Source organism: Lontra canadensis, unplaced genomic scaffold (genome assembly GCF_010015895.1).
Source record: "Lontra canadensis isolate GAN:19392208 unplaced genomic scaffold, GSC_riverotter_1.0 scaffold38, whole genome shotgun sequence".
NCBI lineage: Eukaryota > Metazoa > Chordata > Mammalia > Carnivora > Mustelidae > Lontra > Lontra canadensis.
In genome coordinates this window covers 5,582,328-5,598,788 of record NW_022631032.1, presented here as the reverse complement: position 1 = coordinate 5,598,788, position 16,461 = coordinate 5,582,328, and the positions used below count along the sequence as shown (strand labels likewise).

Sequence of the window (16,461 nt, the reverse complement as noted above, 5' to 3'; positions counted from 1 at the left end):
ATCTCCGAGGTTTATTTTACAGATGAAGAAACTGGGGCCACACAGGTATCTGCACAGACGGGTGCGGGTATCTCCGAGGTTTGCGTGGCCCGGCCCAGGGTCTTTGGGGCAGGTGAGCCCCGTAGTAGAGAGATGTGCCAGAAGTAGGGAGATGATCATGCATGCCTAAAAGCAATGAAATGCATCTGAAAAAGTGCCGTTTTTGAGTTACAACGGATGGTTTGAGTTAAGAGAAGTTTAGAGAGTTACAGTCTTTAAACTGATGGGAGACTCGGTTGCGGGGGCATGTAGAGGACGGCAATGCTCTTCGCTGATGCTGCCAAAAGGGTTTTTGTTGAGAATTAACATTAAGCTACTGACGATTTACAAAATGCTTTTCCAATCCTGACCTACCTCCACTTCGCCACACGCTGAGGTATGTTCTAACCCCATTTATTGCTGGGACTAAGACCAAGTGACGTGTCTGAGGTCAAATAGCTAATAAAACAGGAGTAGAATCCAATCCTTCTTAACTCCAAATCCTAGCTCTATGTAGGAACACGCTTGGGAGGAATTCGTCAAGATAGGTTAAATCTTATTATCATAATGAATACCATGCCCAACAGGAAATTGCCAGTGTAACAACTTTGGTGATGTTCTCTGAGATTTATCGGAATGCTATCTGACGGGTACAAATCTGACTAATGTAGTCAATCCCTTGGCCAGGGAAAGCCCCTTATATTTGTCCTAAACAAATGGGTGACTTCATTTCAACCCCTCATGCCTGAGAGAGGGTCCAGGCATACTGACTAATCTCTAGCAAATCTATGCAGGGCCTGGACCAGCACCCGCAGATCTGCCTCCCCTCTCCGCCCCCCACCGCTCCTTCCACACAAACAGATGCTCTCTCTTCCCATTCACAGGTCAGAAATCTGTGTTCTCCCCCCAAAGCCTGCTGCTCTTTTCCAGGAACTCCACCTCTCTCCTCCCATTGGCTGGGCTCAACCCCAGACCCTGGCCTTGAGTGCTGCCTCAGAACTGCTAGGAGGATGCCTTGGCAGTGTAACAAGTCCCATGTCTCCACATGCAGTTCACCCCTTGCCCTCACCGGCCCTCCTGTGATAGGAGGGCCCATCCCCAGCACAGCTTCCAGGTGCAGAAGAGAAACAATGGCTTAGTGTTTCCTGGAACTTACCTGGGGTGATGGAGGGCTGCCAACCCAAACCAGCCAGGTCTATCAGCCCACAGGCCAAAAGTCAGGCTCAGACACAGCCCTGCTCCTCCAGCCTTCTTTGTCCTCATTTGCAGGGGCTACATCTTCTCCCTCCTTTCTGCTGCTTCCACCTCTACCTAACACACCCCCTTCCAACTAGGGGCAGGGGTCCAGGGGAGACTGCCCTCCAAGGGTCCTTCGCGGTTCTTGTGTACCACTAACCTTAGGTGGAGCTGGGAGGGATCTTAGAAACGATGCAATCCCACCTCCATCCCCACAGGAGCGCCTCTGTGTGCCCTTTGGGGACACTTGAGGCCATCTTATCCCAGAACATCAACTATACTCAAAGATTTTGGGGGAGGGGGTTTATATTAAAACCAATGCATTCTGGAGCACCTGGGTAGCTCAGGTAGTGAAACGTCCGACTCTTGGTCATGATCTCAGCATCATGGGATTGAGCCCCACAGTTGGGGCTCCTTATTCAGTGGGGAGTTTGCTTGGGATTCTCTCCCTCCCCCTCCCTGTCTGCCCCTCTCTCCCTGCTGTCATGCTCTTCCTCACGTGACGTGCGCCCACTCTCTCTTAAATAAATAAATAAATAAATAAATGGGGCTCAGTCGTTAGGCATCTGCCTTTGGCTCAGGTCATGATTCCAGGGTCCTGCTCAGCTGGAAGCCTGCTTCTCCCTCTCCCACTCCCCCTGCTTGTGTTCCTTCTCTCACTGTGTCTCTCTCTGTCAAATAAATAAAATCTGAAAAAAAACCAAAAACAATGTATTCACATTATGGCATAAAAGGACAACTATAAGTAGACTTACAAATAAATGTAGGGCTTCAAAGAAATGTGATGCTTTCCACAAGCTGCTTCAGGCTACGCCCCCAAGCCCCTACCCCTGAGCACATGTTCTTTCTCCACTTCCCTTGCAGAGGGCAAAGTGGGAGAAGCACGGGTCCAAACTGACCCTCCTGTTTCACAGAAATGGAGCCTCAGGTTCAGACACACGAGGTGACTGTGATGTACAATACCTATTGTTCCAAACAGAAATAACTCATCCATTGAATGCTTGCTGGGGGCCAGCTACTGTAGTGAGGAGTTTACCTACTTCCATTTCCAAGGCAACTCTAAAGATAGGCATTCTTTTCATTTTGAAGAAAAGACTCAGAAGTTGAGCAGTACATTCAAGGTCACAGAACTAACAATAACAGCTACTTCTTATCAGCTGGCTTTAAACCCAGGTCTCTGGCTCTAAGGTTCAGACCCTTGGGAACAGTGTCAGGCTGTTAGAGATGCCACAGGGAGGATTTGGGAAGAGGCTGGAGTCCAAGGTCCTGGTGTCTTGTCCTGGCTCTGCCACTAGATTACTCACACCCACAGACACGAGGGGATGTTTGCTGATTTTTGCAGTCTATAGATAAGAAAACCAAGGCCCGGAGAGAAGGGCTGACTCAGTCTAGAGCCACCAGATTTCAGGGATGGGATCTGCTAACAGTGGCCCCTGGGAAAGTAGCCTAACCTTGCAGGGGTTAGAAGACCTCTAGCATCCCTCCTGGCTGTATGTTATCTGTCTATACAGATGTCCATGATTTCTAATCTCATGTGCACATCCCATCTCCCTCTGTGAGCCCACGCACCTGCGGGGCCCTCCCCCACTTTGGTCTGCAGAGAGCAGCTCAGGCCAGCTGCCCTTAACCTCTCTTCTCAGGGACCTGGATGCATGTGTGAAGGGAACTTGTGTGAAAATCACCAGTCACTTTGGGTTCCGAAGCGATTAGCTAGTCTGCTAGTCATTAGGTAAGTCTTGTACACAAGGCAGCAGAACGTATACCCAGGAGCCAAAAGCCACAGCCACAAGCATGCACACCCCTCTCAAGTAAGGAAATTCCAGAAGTTCATTCATTCCTGTGGTTCACATCTATAAGAATCTTCTTCTAGATCCCAACTTCTCAGGCCCCGGATGTTTGCCTGCAAAGTCTATTCCACAGCTGGATGAGAGCACGTGGACACGATGCAATGCCCTCTTGACTCCTTAGAACCTTGACATTAACGGGGCCACATGCTGATCATCTGGGCCAATCAAGCCAGGTTCATCAAGTCTGTGCTCCCAGCAGAGAAGAACCCCGGCACAGGATCAAAATGCACAGTCTGTCTATACCCACCACTATGTGCTTCTATGATGGCCACTATGAGCATAAATAAGGTGAGTGGTTAAACAGAGCGTGCTAGACATTACGTCCTCCCCAAACGATGACAGAAATGCTGCAGGAAGAGTGAGGAGACACCCTTCCTTCTGCCCTCACTCTGCTAGTGGCCTCCATTTGCTCCCATGATCTCCCTTCCTCACCCCTAAGTGCCCTCCCCACCCCTGCCCTGCCTCTCCTTCCCCACTGAAGCGGCCACTCTCTGGGTGAAGGGCTTAGTCTCCAGTCCCTGAGCACTGCAGGTGGATGGGGTGTCCTGTGGGTCTGGAGCTGGTGTTGGCTGAGCCTCGGCCTCTCTAAACCTCGGCCTCAGGTTTGGACTGGCAGTGTGTCAGCGGGAGCACAGCCAGCTATGACTGCCCTTCTGGAGAGAGGAACCTCTGCTCGGAGGTGTCAATTCAACAGGCTCTCCGTGGGGGGAAGAGAGCATGTGCCCCTCCCAACCCTGTCTCAAAAATGGAGATACTCACATGCAGGGGGAAAAGCCCTTCCCCACAGGAGGCTCCATCAGCTGCCAGAGGAGGAAGTGCAAGCAATAGGAAGATCAGTGGGCCACTGCCAAGGACTAGCTGCGGGAGCACAGAGCTCGAGGACCAGGACCTCGGGGTCCTCTTGGAGAGGCCAGATTGGCAAAAAACGATAGAACCACAGAGGCCAGGAACAGGGGGTTGGAAACAAAACAGCTAGTGGAGCACTGGCCTGTTCACAGGCCCTAAAACCCTCCCTGGTTTTGACTCCCGAACCCAACAATTCTCCATCCTGTATGGGACACTCAGCCAACACAAAAGCACCACTTTGTTCCCAGCTTCAGCATAGAGGGGAACACAGCCCCAGTATCTACTGGGTGTTAAACGTTCTCTCCTCCCCAGGAACAAGATCGGCACAGGACTCTGATGAGAAGTAGCTGTCTGCCATCACTGCAAATGGCCATTCTAGTTGTGGCAACATTTTCTTCTGAGCAATTTAGGTAAGCTTCTATCCAGTGGGCACAGCAGCTAGACATGGCTGGTTAGGCCCAAAGCAGAGCTCCCGATGTGCTTATCTGTACCAAATACAGCTATTAAGTTAACAATGTACTTCTGATTACTAAGCTGCATTCCTAACAGTTTCATAACATTTAACGAAATGCTGTCATCTGGAGCTTTTACCACTAATGCTTAATGCAGAGAATCAGTTTTGGCTCTTGGTCTGGGGTTTTAGCATTACCCAAGATGACACTTTTCTTGGAGAAAGCAGATTCTGGGACTTCCCTGAGCCCCAGGTCTGATGCGGGGAGATGCGGGACATGACGCTGAAGAACGCTTGCCATCCACTCTGCTCCGCCTCATGCCTGTCAGTCCGGGCTGGGTTCCATTTGTCTAGTGGCCTTGTCCCTCTTGGTTTCTGGGCTCAAGTGAAAAGCAGAACTTCTCTATTGAAGGCGCCTGCTCCCTGGGGCACAGGTAAAACGCACTGGCATGGAAAAGACCAGAACTATCCTGTTTGTACTGGTTTCCATTTAAGCCTTCACAGTGGTACTGTACTTTCTCCCCCATGAGAAGGCTACCAGACCACTCTGGGAAGCTGGGCTTTGAGATGAGCACCTGCTTGCTCAGGCGTCCTCTCTCGGCGGACCTCTGAAGGTTCCTGTCAAGCACGGACAGCCAGGTCTCTCTCTCTTAAGGGAGGCCACGCTTTTCATTTTCCCTATGTCTTACCTGAAGAGTTAAAAGTATCCAGGTGCTAAACCGTAACTTCTTGCTGAAGTCCAAGAAAAGTCAAAGAGCTTGTCCCCACACTCACCACTTGTATCCCTCCACCAAACAGCAGGACCAAGGTCTAGACACCTCCTCACTGAGGCAATTCCTAAGGCATTTATCTGTTTGTTCATGTACAAAATGAGCTACATCCATCTGGCTCCTCCATTGTCAGGAACGCCTCTGGGCTGAGACCGTCTTCGATGAGGTGAGATGCTGCCGAAAGAAGCTCCTGTGCCTCTTCCGTCCCCATCCCATGATGTCCATCAGGCTGGGCCTACCTAGGCCTCAGGGAATCTTAATTCCCTCATTCTTCAGTGCTCAAGGGGACTAGCTGAGCAATTATCATCAACCTAGAATGGACTTCTCCTTCCTTTTCAACACCTAGAGTGATCACGTGACACATTAGCCAAATCAGGACTCTTGATGGTGACAAGGGATGTTATTAATACGCTGGGACGGTCCAGAAGAACCAGGATGGACGGATGGCTCTCGTATTTCCACGACCTCCCAGTCTACATGTGAGACAAGTCTTCATAGATGTCTTCCCTGGCCACGTTCACCCTATCCATGCTTCACCTGCCCGTGTGACTAACATAACGATTTCAGCCCAGGAAATCGTTATGTTAGTCACACGCTGGGTCATGTTTGGACATGTTCTCATAGGTCTCCTTCCTCCTTCCCAGACAGGGTCTTGACTGCTGACTCTCTGCATGAACTTTGAACTCACTCTGGGCCCCGTATTCCAGGCTCTTCTTTGTTCATAAGCAGCATCTGCTGAAGATTTGGTTGTGCAAAGGGCTACAGATGACATTTTTCCTGACACAAATAACATTTTTCCAATCTATTTCTATGTAGGTACCTTTTTTTTTTTTTTAAGATTTTATTTATTTATTTGAGAGAGAGCACGGACGCATGAGCAAGAGAATGAGAGAGAGCATGAGCAGTGGGGGTGAGCAGTGGGGAGGAGCAGAGGGAGAAGCAGAGAGCCCGGGGCTCGATCCCAGGATCCTGGCATCACGACCTGAGCTGAAGGCAGATGCTTAAGCGACTGAGCCACCCAGGAGCTCCCTATGTAGGTGCCTTTCAAAACACAGTCGTATTTATGCGTTATTATTGCCTTCATTTTCGTGCTTCTCTTCAGGCCAAGCCACAGACTTTTCCTGGTTATGGAACACTCTTTATAAGTCTCATTTTTAATGACTGTGCAGTACTTTGCCAAGTGGATAAACCATAATCTACCCAATCGTGCCCCTGCTATTTACCATTTAGGTTGCTTCCAATTTCACTAAAACAGATGACATCACAAGTCACAGTTTCGTGAACATAACTTTTCCTTCATTTGAGATTATTTCCCCAAGATAGACTTCAAGAATTTCACTTACTGAGTCAAAGTGCATGAGATTTTTATGGCTCTTGAATCTGGATCCTCCTGATTCATGTCAGCCTGCTCCCTGGGCTGACTCATGGCCCCCCAAATATTCTTCTCTCCTTCCTCAGCTCCGGTTTGAGCTTGAGCTCCTTGATCTGGTGCCAGAGCTCGGGCAGGAGCCGGGCCCAGGGATTCCTGCACAGTTTGGAGGGATGGGCACTTGGACACCCAACCAAGTTAGGCAAGGCTTGGGAAGTAAGGCAAGTGTTGAGCAAGGCAGGAGAGGATCCAAGTCCAAAGAGTCATGAAGTTCAAAACTGCTGTGATCGAGCAAACCTTCCAGGCCTTCTGCCCTCCCCTATATGATGTTGCCAGTGGGGCAGCCCTGGAACGCCATGGGGAGTCTTTCCCATGCAGCTGCATCCTGCTCTAATCTCAGAGTCCCCACTGCTCAGGGGCCTTGCCAGCAGGGCCTAGGACACGGGCTCAGGAGCACCCACCCAGGTCCCCACAAGTCTGTGACAAAATACAAAACCGAGGAGGGCGTGTGGTTTTTCACATACTCAGTGTGCGTAGTTTAAGAGACGGTCCTTCAATCCTCAGGTCATGCCCTTCATACTTCGTGGTCACGAACATATTCTCTCACTTCTTTGTAAAAATGTCCACGGCTTTGTTTCATCGGCAGTTCCATTCATTCACCACATACTGTTCTGAGAGCTCACTACCAGCCTGGTGCGAGTCCTAACCCCGGAGACAGACGGCAGTGAATACAACGAAGGCACCCTTCTTGAAAACACCTGGACAGTCAGCTTTTCCGACTCTACTGTAACTGCCTGACATTAAGCTTCTGATTGCCCAGGCATCCACCTCAAAGACATCCATCTCGGACAGTCGCATGGCCAGCTACAGGATGAGATGAAGAGCCAAGTCGCCCCGCCCATGAGGTTCCCTTTTTAGAGAGCTGTGGTTGACTTACACAACTGGCCCTTTGACCGCTTGCTTCTCCCTTCCCACACTTGAATTCCTGCTCTTATGTTTTAAAGTCACCAATAGAGTGAACCTGTGAAGCCTTAAGCCCCCACCTTTGGCCCCAAGAAAAGCGGAAGCCACAAGCCAGCTCTCTCTCTCTCCCCCCATGACCTTGCTATGTGGCCCCAGGCATGCTGTGTACCCTCTAAGATATAAGTAACAAACTTTGTCTTTTCTAAGTTCTCCGATGGTTGTTGCTGAGGGCTGGTCCAGCTACAACACTGGCTCTAATCAGGGAAACTCTGTGGGGGCTCGCCACAAGCAGTATGGGCCAAGGTGAGTGACCGCATTTGTATCTCTGTATCTCCATGATAGAGTGTCCTTCCTGCACAGTAAGTTCTTGCAAAAAATTTGTGGAGGACAGGGCTTTAGAAAGATAGGAACACTTCCCGGTGGGTGAGTGGGGATCCTGGCCACATGTACAGCAGGGGGCCCACAGGCAGGTGGGAGCGGGTGTGAAGTCAGCCAGCTGCCTGCCCTCTAACTCCGGCTCTGCTGCTAGACCTTCAGCAAATTCTTTCATCTTTGGGTCCTCACTTGTGAAATAGAGAGGATGGTGATGGTACTTGCCTCAAGAGGCTGTGAGGACTCAAGGCCCCAGCCAGCACTGGGCACACCAGAAGCCCTGCAGAAACACGACCTACTTGTGGCAGAAACGGTGGCCTCCTTTGGGGGCTAAGTCAACCAGCTGATCGTCTGGATGTTAAGTCAGGTGAAAAGGCCACAGCCCAGAGAACCAAACTGAAATCCAAGATGCACTTCACTGGCCAGAAAAGTTAAGGATATAACAGAGAAAATTAAATTTATATACAAAGAGTCGGGGGAGAGAACTAGCCAGACTTGCTCTTCCTCCCCCATGGATGTCAATGATAGGAACTGATAAAATTTCATTTATGTCAATAATAGAAACATGAGAAAAGGCTCCTGCCAAACCCAGGTCTCGCCAATGGAGGACGCATGCCAAAACCTAACCACAAGTGGCCGAGATGAGTTGGGGGAAGTGGAGCTCGGATACATAGTTCAGGGACTTTCCTAAAGTATGGACATTCCACAGACAGATCATTTCCGGTGCCACAGAAAGTTCTGGAATTTAAGAAGTCTGAGGGAGGGCGGGTTAGGGGAGAAAACAGAGCATTGGCCACAACCAGCAGAAAGCCAAAGGCCCATGTTTGCTGAGGTTACTCTTCACTCTGGGACTGAGATGGAATGCTATAGAGAATTAATATCAGTGCTGCAGATAAAATAATGTCAGCAGACTGGATAATTAAAGATTTCTGGCTCACTCCTTCGCCCTCTCACTTTCTGGAGGGAGGATAAGAGAGATAGGAGATGGGTCCAATAAACCAAGAATTCCTCCAATTTATGAGTGTATTTTTAGTTCCTCTTGACATCTGGGGTAGCAGAGGCATTATTTCAGGATCGGACCTGATTGTGCCCTTTACACGGGGCTAACATCACTCTCTAAAACACTTTGATGAAAATGTAATTATTTTAAAGACATACACAGGCTAATTGAGACCATACTGAGGAAGTCTTCAGCTTCCAAACGAAGACGTTTCTGGCTGAGTGAAACAGATGCCATTAAGCCACTTGCCGCCACCCCTCACTCCTCCCCATCTTCCCAAATTCCTCCCCAGACCTGCATCTGGACCAGACCTGTTCCACTTAGGATTGGAGCTGCCCAAAACAAGGGAGTGACCATGGAGTCACAGCCCAGCTCCTTACGGAGCAGCACTGGATCCAAACACTTGTTCCCACTTGCTTTTTAAAGCACAGGCTATTGACAAGGGAACAGTGAATCACAGGGCCACAGATGCAGTTAAGAGACCACAGAGATCTTCTAACTCAACCTCCTACCCAGTATAGGAATCCTGTTCCGTCCCAAATTGGGCAACAGTGGGCCTGGTGTGGACACTTGCTAGGGCCTAGCCACACCAGGAGGCTGACAATTATAGGCTGGGAGATGGATGGAATCAAACCCAGCAGAGTTAGAGGCAGGACTGAGCCAAGATCCGGGCGGGTCTCTCCATGAGACAGACCAGGCCTGCAGCCGAGCCAGACTCTTTCAGTCCCTGAGAGTGGACCAGATTCCCCAGTCAGGACACACTATTTCCATGCACAAATCCCCTTTGGGCACGTCTAACAGTGGAGAATTCTCAGAAAGGGGACAGGGAGGGATGGCAAGGGAAGGAGTTTGGGTCACTGTGTTCAGGAGGGTCTGCTCTCTTAGGAAAAGCCTAGAACACCTCATTAACCTCCTCCTCTACCTATCGAGAATAGAAACGGAGGTGTCTACCAGGGGCCATTGACAGATCCTAGCCAGGGCATCCCAAAAGGCAATCTTCCAGAAAATCCTGCAAGAAGAATTTCCCATACTCACAAGCAGCCCATTCCATCGTGGGTTGAGCTGTGACATGCGTCCCCCTAACTGGACCCCATTCTGCCCCTGAGGGTCACATAGAGTGAACTGGAGCCTGCTATAAGACATATCTACAAATATTTGAAGACAGTCACCATTTATCCTTTATCCTTCCACAGAAGGACACACATGGTCCTTCGACCCTTCCAACCAGGCATGGTTTCCAAACCCTTCTAATATCCTCAGGGCACACACTAGTTTCACCAGGACTCCCCCGGCGTGACCCCAAGGACTGAAGAAAGCATCCTGGGATGCTTGTCACTCTTGCCTCACCCTCCACTGTGAACACTCAGTGGGCCTCTCATAGTAACCACCTCACCCCACAAAAGGTGGGGGTGCTTGGCCTGAGGGCCATGGCACGGCTGAAGGTCAGCGGGATGCCAGCTGGAGTAGTTCAGAAGAAGAGCTAAGAACACCACTGACATCATTCTGGGAAATCTGGCCTAGAGCTGCTGTAGCTGCCATGAGAGCAAGCTGAGGTCTAGGCAGGCAGCTGGATGAATGGGGCAAGGAAGTGTAGATACTACTGTCAGTGTATTCTGGACTCACCTCAGGCACTCAAAAAAGAACACAGTTGGGGATAACATTATGAAATACCATGTCAACTCACCCCAGGCGGCTTAGTGGGAGGCCGGTAGATATGGAAGCTGTCAGTGGTTCCAAAGCTTCCTCACACACCATGGGATGTGATCTCTACCCCCTGCTCCCCATACTACTTGTTCACATCAAGGATTCATGAGCTTTCTAGCTTGTAGACAGCTTTTGGCTATTCAGCTAAGCCACCAGTGATCTTTTTTTTTAAAGATTTATTTACTTGAGAGTGGGGGGAGGGAGAGAGAATCTCAAGCAGACTCCGTGCTGAGTGTGGAGCCCAAGGTGGGGCTCGATCTCACAACCCTGAGATTATGACTTGAGCCAAAACCAGGAATCGGGTGCTTAACGGACTGCATCACCTAGGCACCCCATAAGCTACTGGTGATTTTTACAGGTTTCTCCCTTGAGTACTTTCTTGCATTTCGTAATTATCGTGTCCCTCTCCACTACAAAACTGGGTATACATAGGTCTCAGAATCTGATATTAAGGTATAACTTAGTATTCTTTTCTAAAATAAACCAATAAATCTCTTGAATTTTAATGCTTTTCCCTTATTCTTCTTTTTAAATTACTGTCTAAAGATTCCTTACAGTATTTTTAAGCATGACAGGGTGTCCCAAGATGTCCACATCTGGTCATATGTTAGTTGCAGAACTGTGGCATAGTTTTCTTTCTTTTGAAAAATAATTAATCTGTGATAGTTCTGATGACTACCGAATGAATAAAAAGAGCTTTTATCTTAACATAATTTTAGCAGCGCATTTGGACTTTATCAGGCCCCATGATCAGGATCGCCTGGAAAAACGGAGTCATTAGGTTCCCAGGATAGTTCCAGGGGATAGACCCTTGACTTGCAGGCTTATTACCAGTTTAAATTCTGCAGGGCCAAGGATCTCCCCTCAACTCACAAGCAGGGTCTCCTTTATGTTGTTGAGGGCTCTCAACTTCTGGGCCCATCTCCTCAAGATGGCCTCCCATCTCTTCAAAACTCTGTGCCCCAACCACAAACTATTCCTATGCTTTCCTATGATCCTATGGGTCCTCTGGTTTTGCTATGTCCCAGGCTCCTGATAGCCAGAAAGCTCATGTGCCTGCCCCAGGGATGGACAACTTCACAAGCAGCTTCTACAAGGAAATGTCCCTCACTAGACAGTCCAGCCACAGCTTTAAGTGGCTCCAAGTGCAAGCAGGAGAACACTGAACTAACCCCTGGCTTTGGTGAGTTCCCAGTCTAATGGGGAGAAGAAAAGGCTCACAGGCACATAAGAACCCAGGCAATCATCCAGAGGACACTACTCCCAACCTGACAATGCACTTAATGCTCTCAGCTGTACCAGCACAGTCAGTCACCTCTCCATCTGGAGAGACTCTCTTCTCTCCGGATGGGGAGAGGGGATGTGCTCTCCTCTCTTTCCTCCTACCCTCTTTTCCTGGTCTCTAAGTGATGGGCCTGCTCATTCCTCAGGGTTCAACTCAAGTTCCATGGTTTTATATGTCTTGAGAGGCCAGAGATTCCCAAACATATCTCCTGTCCTAACCTCCCTGCCAACCTTCAGAATTTTATATCCAAATGTCTACTCCACATCCCACTGGTTTAGAAGATGTAACAAGATCTCTCAACGTTCTCCAGCCAAATGTGCTCCTCCTGCAGCATGCCTCTCAACCCCAGACCAAAGGCTTCATCAGCCACCTGAACCCTCAGGCCCAAGAGCCATCTCACAACCTCCCTCTCTCTCCATCCAATCCATCAGCAACTCCCACCAGTTCTACCTTCATTCTGATCATGGCTCATTACCCCTGTGCCACCAGCCATCCAAGCCACCAGCGCCATGTCCTTTGACCCCTGCAGCAGACCAACTACATGCCCATTGCCACACTGCCTTCCCCATAGTCAGTTCTCCATTCAGCAGCTAGATCAGGACACTCCCCCACACAGCACCCTCCAGTGACCACCCATTACCCATGGTCTAAAATCCAAACTCCCTACCACAGCCCGTAAGGCCCTACCTGACCCAGGCCTGCCTATTGCTCCAAACTCACCTGCTGTCATGCTGTGTCTCACCCTCCTCTCCAGAGCTGGCTGGCCTGCCTGCTGTTCCTCCAACCACATCAAGTCCATACCTGCTATGAGGCCTTAGCAATGGCCAGTTTCTCTGCCTTGAATAGAGTTCTTCCTCCAAATCTGGAAATTCACTCTTACTTCATTCTGTCCTCTGCTCCCATCTCACCTCCACAAAGAGGCCCTCCTGACTACTTGGTGATCCTATGTAAAATAACCCTCTGCCCTAATCCCTCCATCCCTTTACCCTGCATTACTTTTCTTCATTGCACTTCAAAATCAATTCCAGACAGGGGTGCCTGGGTGGCTCAGCTGGTTAGGCGTCTGCCTTCAGCTCAAGTCATGATCCTAGAGTCCTGAGATGGAGTCCCACATGGGGCTCCCTGCCAGCAATGACCCTACTTCTCCCTCACCTTCTGCGCAACCACTCCCCACTCTCTCTCTCAAATAAATAAATCTTTTTTAAAAATTAGAAAAATAAAAATCAATGCCAGACATTATTGTCTTCCCTCTCTCACTAGAAGGAAAACTACCCCAGAACAATCACTTTGCCTCCCTTATCACTCAAGGACTATCTGATAAGTGAACAAATGTCATGTCTGATACATTAATTACATCAGTGTTCACCACATTGACATGGACTATGTACTTTTCTTGGGAAGGGGACCGAATTTCTCATAGAAACAATGGTATAAGGGATGGTTATAATATGAATCAATTCCCTGATGCCGAACTTTCAAAGAAATATGATCAAATCCAATTCTTAATTACAAGTTATATATCAAGCACCATAAAGCTTTCTAAAATACATGTGCTTTCGTTACAAGAGTCATAATGTAGCCTCTATACATGCAATATGATGTGATACAGCATCAGGGTTCAAAGTAATTTTGCCAAAAGCAGAAAGAGCATCTTCATTAAGGGCATGGAATTCAGAAAAGAGATATATCCACAGGCATCTCTGAAAAAAAATGTACAGACGTAACTAACAATTACTTGCCCTTTTGAGAACCTATCAAGTAACGTTTGTATCTTGCTAAAGAGGCCGGAATGAGCGGCCCATGAGCCTAGACTTTCAGGGACTCACAGAGCCCCAGCCTGACTGCACTGACCAGGGGTGTCTCCACAGCTCTGCTCTTTAGGCCCCCTTTCCGCATCAGTGCAGGGAAGGGCGTGCTGGCTGATTTCTGCAGTCCTGTTTGCTCTAGGTTTTACAATGCAACTTGGACTGTCTTCTCTCCTTGCAAATTTCTCTGTCATGTGCATAAAATTGGAAACTCCAGGGGCGCCTGGGTGGCTCAGTGGGTTAAGTCGCTGCCTTCAGCTCAGATCATGATCTCAGGGTCCTGGGATCGAGCCCCGCATCGGGCTCTCTGCTCAACAGGGAGCCTGCTTCCCCCGCCCCCCGCCTGCCTCTCTGCCTACTTGTGATCTCTCTCTCTCTCTCTGTAAAATAAATAAATAAAATCTTAAAAAAAAAATTGGAAACTCCACTGAAAGGGGTCCTTGCATAGCCCACTCCTCAGCACCAGCCACTTGGCCTTCATCCTGATTTTAGCCAAGGCAACCCTGTCTTGAAAATAAAGGGACTTGCATTAATCTTTACATCCTTTGATCTCCCCCTTCTGCTGCTGCGCCATGTCAGAGTGCCTTAAGGCTTTGCCTCTCGAGGGAGCCAGGCTCGTGCATATGCAGGGTTCACTTTGATCCAGCCTCCCCTGAATTCTAACATAATACCCCCCACCCCAGCCACATGTTCTGTATCTTCTTTCAGGCGGTGGTAGTAGGACACTGCCTTCCCCTTTATCTGCCACTTTAGAGTCCAAACTGATAGTCACTTTTTACAAATTCTTTTAAAATTACAGGATCTTTTTTTTTCTCCCACAGAAGGACAGAACCCACACACTTAGTTTTGTTGCTAAAGTAGCTAAGAAGATATTCTCCTACGTTAGTGATGGCGCCATGCTTCAAAGCAGCTTTAAAACCATGGGGGAAACAATCAGTGTTGTAAGATCATAGGCTATGCTTCTTTGCATGACCTCCTCATTCGCCTTCCTCCTTCTCACTTTCTCAGCTTCACTGAATTGGTTGGGGCTCCATCAGCCTCCTTCACAGTGAGAGTAGACAGACTGCTCCCAGGCTGATGGGGGCCAAGGACCCCCACAGTGCCATAATCATGAGACCCTAAGGGGAGGGTGGAGGGCAGCAGAAGGAAACCCATTGTGCTCACTAGCGAAAGGTACAGAAAACAATGGACCCCCACCCCCAAATTTCACTCAGGAAATCCCAAAGGACCACCCAGACTTTGAAATATTATTGAGAATATTGACCTCTGTATAGCCACCCACAGAAGGCACTGTCTTTGTGATGCAGACTCACTCTATGCTTACTCTCAGTGGGATTTCTCACTCAAGAGTGCTGATGATCACGTCTGTGGAAGGCCAGTGGGGGCTCTTGACCAGGACCTGGAATAACTCGGTCTCACAGTTAACACAGAATTTGACCTGTGCTCCCACCCCAGCGATGGCTGCTTGCATGGAACCAGAGACTCAAAGGGAAAAACAAAACCAAATGCAGTTAACCAGAGCAGCCTCCTAGGGCATCAGGAGAAAGAAGTTCTGGGACAGTCTGGAAGGATGGAGGACCAGTTTGGCAGGGTGAACAGTTTCTGGCAGAGGCCAGGGCACCCAGCAAGACACTTTATCTTATTTCCTGGCTGGCTCAATGACAGTTCTCACCACCTTTGCCAGTTCTAGAATTCTGACCAGTGAAGCCAAGGTCAACAGATAATGCTAAAGCATGCTGATCTCACTCCCACCTGTTTGGGCACCTGGCTAGGTGTCATCTCACCTTGTGGGCACTGGTCTCTCCTGGCCACCCGGTTCCCCTCCCGCCATCTCCTCAGGGTGGGCTGAGGAGGAACGGTCGACAGCATAGTTTTAATCCTGCTTACTCACCAACGTCTCCTCTGCTATTTGTTGTGGCAACTGGGCTGGGAACACAAGGCAGGATGTCCTGGAGGTGCGCCTCCCTGTGGGCTTGGGGAGCCCCTGACCAGGAAACTCCTGAGGTTGCTCGGGACTGCAGCAGGGGTGGCCGCCTGGGAGCCTCTTGGCCAGTGCCTGGTGGGAAGGAGGAAAGGAAAGCCAAGTCAGGGGCAGACATGCACAAGGGAGCAGGAGCGGCTGGTGGGAGCACATCACTCAGAGAGGCTGTGTGGGAAGGTGGAAACGTCCTAAGGACCATAGGTGATTTTATTACTACGTGTGGGGGGTTGTGGGTTTAGGGTTCAGGAATAATAGTTACCAGGAGAACAAGAACTAGCTGCTTCCTTCCTCCACACAGGGCAGATGCCGAAGATCTGAGAGTGGCAATGTGGTGAGGTCACAGGGTCAAGGGAGAGGCCCTGGCAGGGGTGAAGGAGGAAGGCCAAGGCCACAGAGCAGGTAGTGCTTGTTGGGTTCTCTGGAGGGAGCTGGCACCTGGGCAATCAGGGGCTGGGCTCTGGGGACAGAGCCAGGGCAAGGAGGAGCTAACAGAACAGGGAGAATGTACCCAAACCTGGGAAAGGACTCCCCCATACCACCCAGGGCTCACCCTGCTCCCCAGAACCCACACTCAGGCAGCCCACAGGGCCCACCCCTCAACCTGCAAAGGTTCCTAAACTTCACCCCATCTCCTCCCTTCAGAAGCTTCCATTTCCCTCCAGCAGCACCCCTCAAATACCTCAACTGGTAAATCCATTCTCTCAAATTATTTGCTACCTTCCCAGAAGGTGTACTGATTTGTAAAGGATACTTTGTAAACCCAAAGGGAATCAACCTCTCACCATGGAATGTCAACAGAGAGACTTCTAGACTG

General features: G+C 49.5%; 1 protein-coding gene across 1 annotated transcript in view; it reads right to left on the bottom strand.

Moving 5' to 3' along the window:
- The window catches only part of MYLK (myosin light chain kinase), a 199,544-nt gene extending 183,829 nt beyond the window's left edge, over positions 1-15,715 (bottom strand). Inside the window, exon 1 of the mRNA XM_032869493.1 lies at positions 15,558-15,715. The gene's annotated coding sequence lies outside the window, so the exon portion shown is untranslated. The remainder of the gene's footprint in view (positions 1-15,557) is intronic.
- Positions 15,716-16,461: the final 746 nt, after the last annotated feature.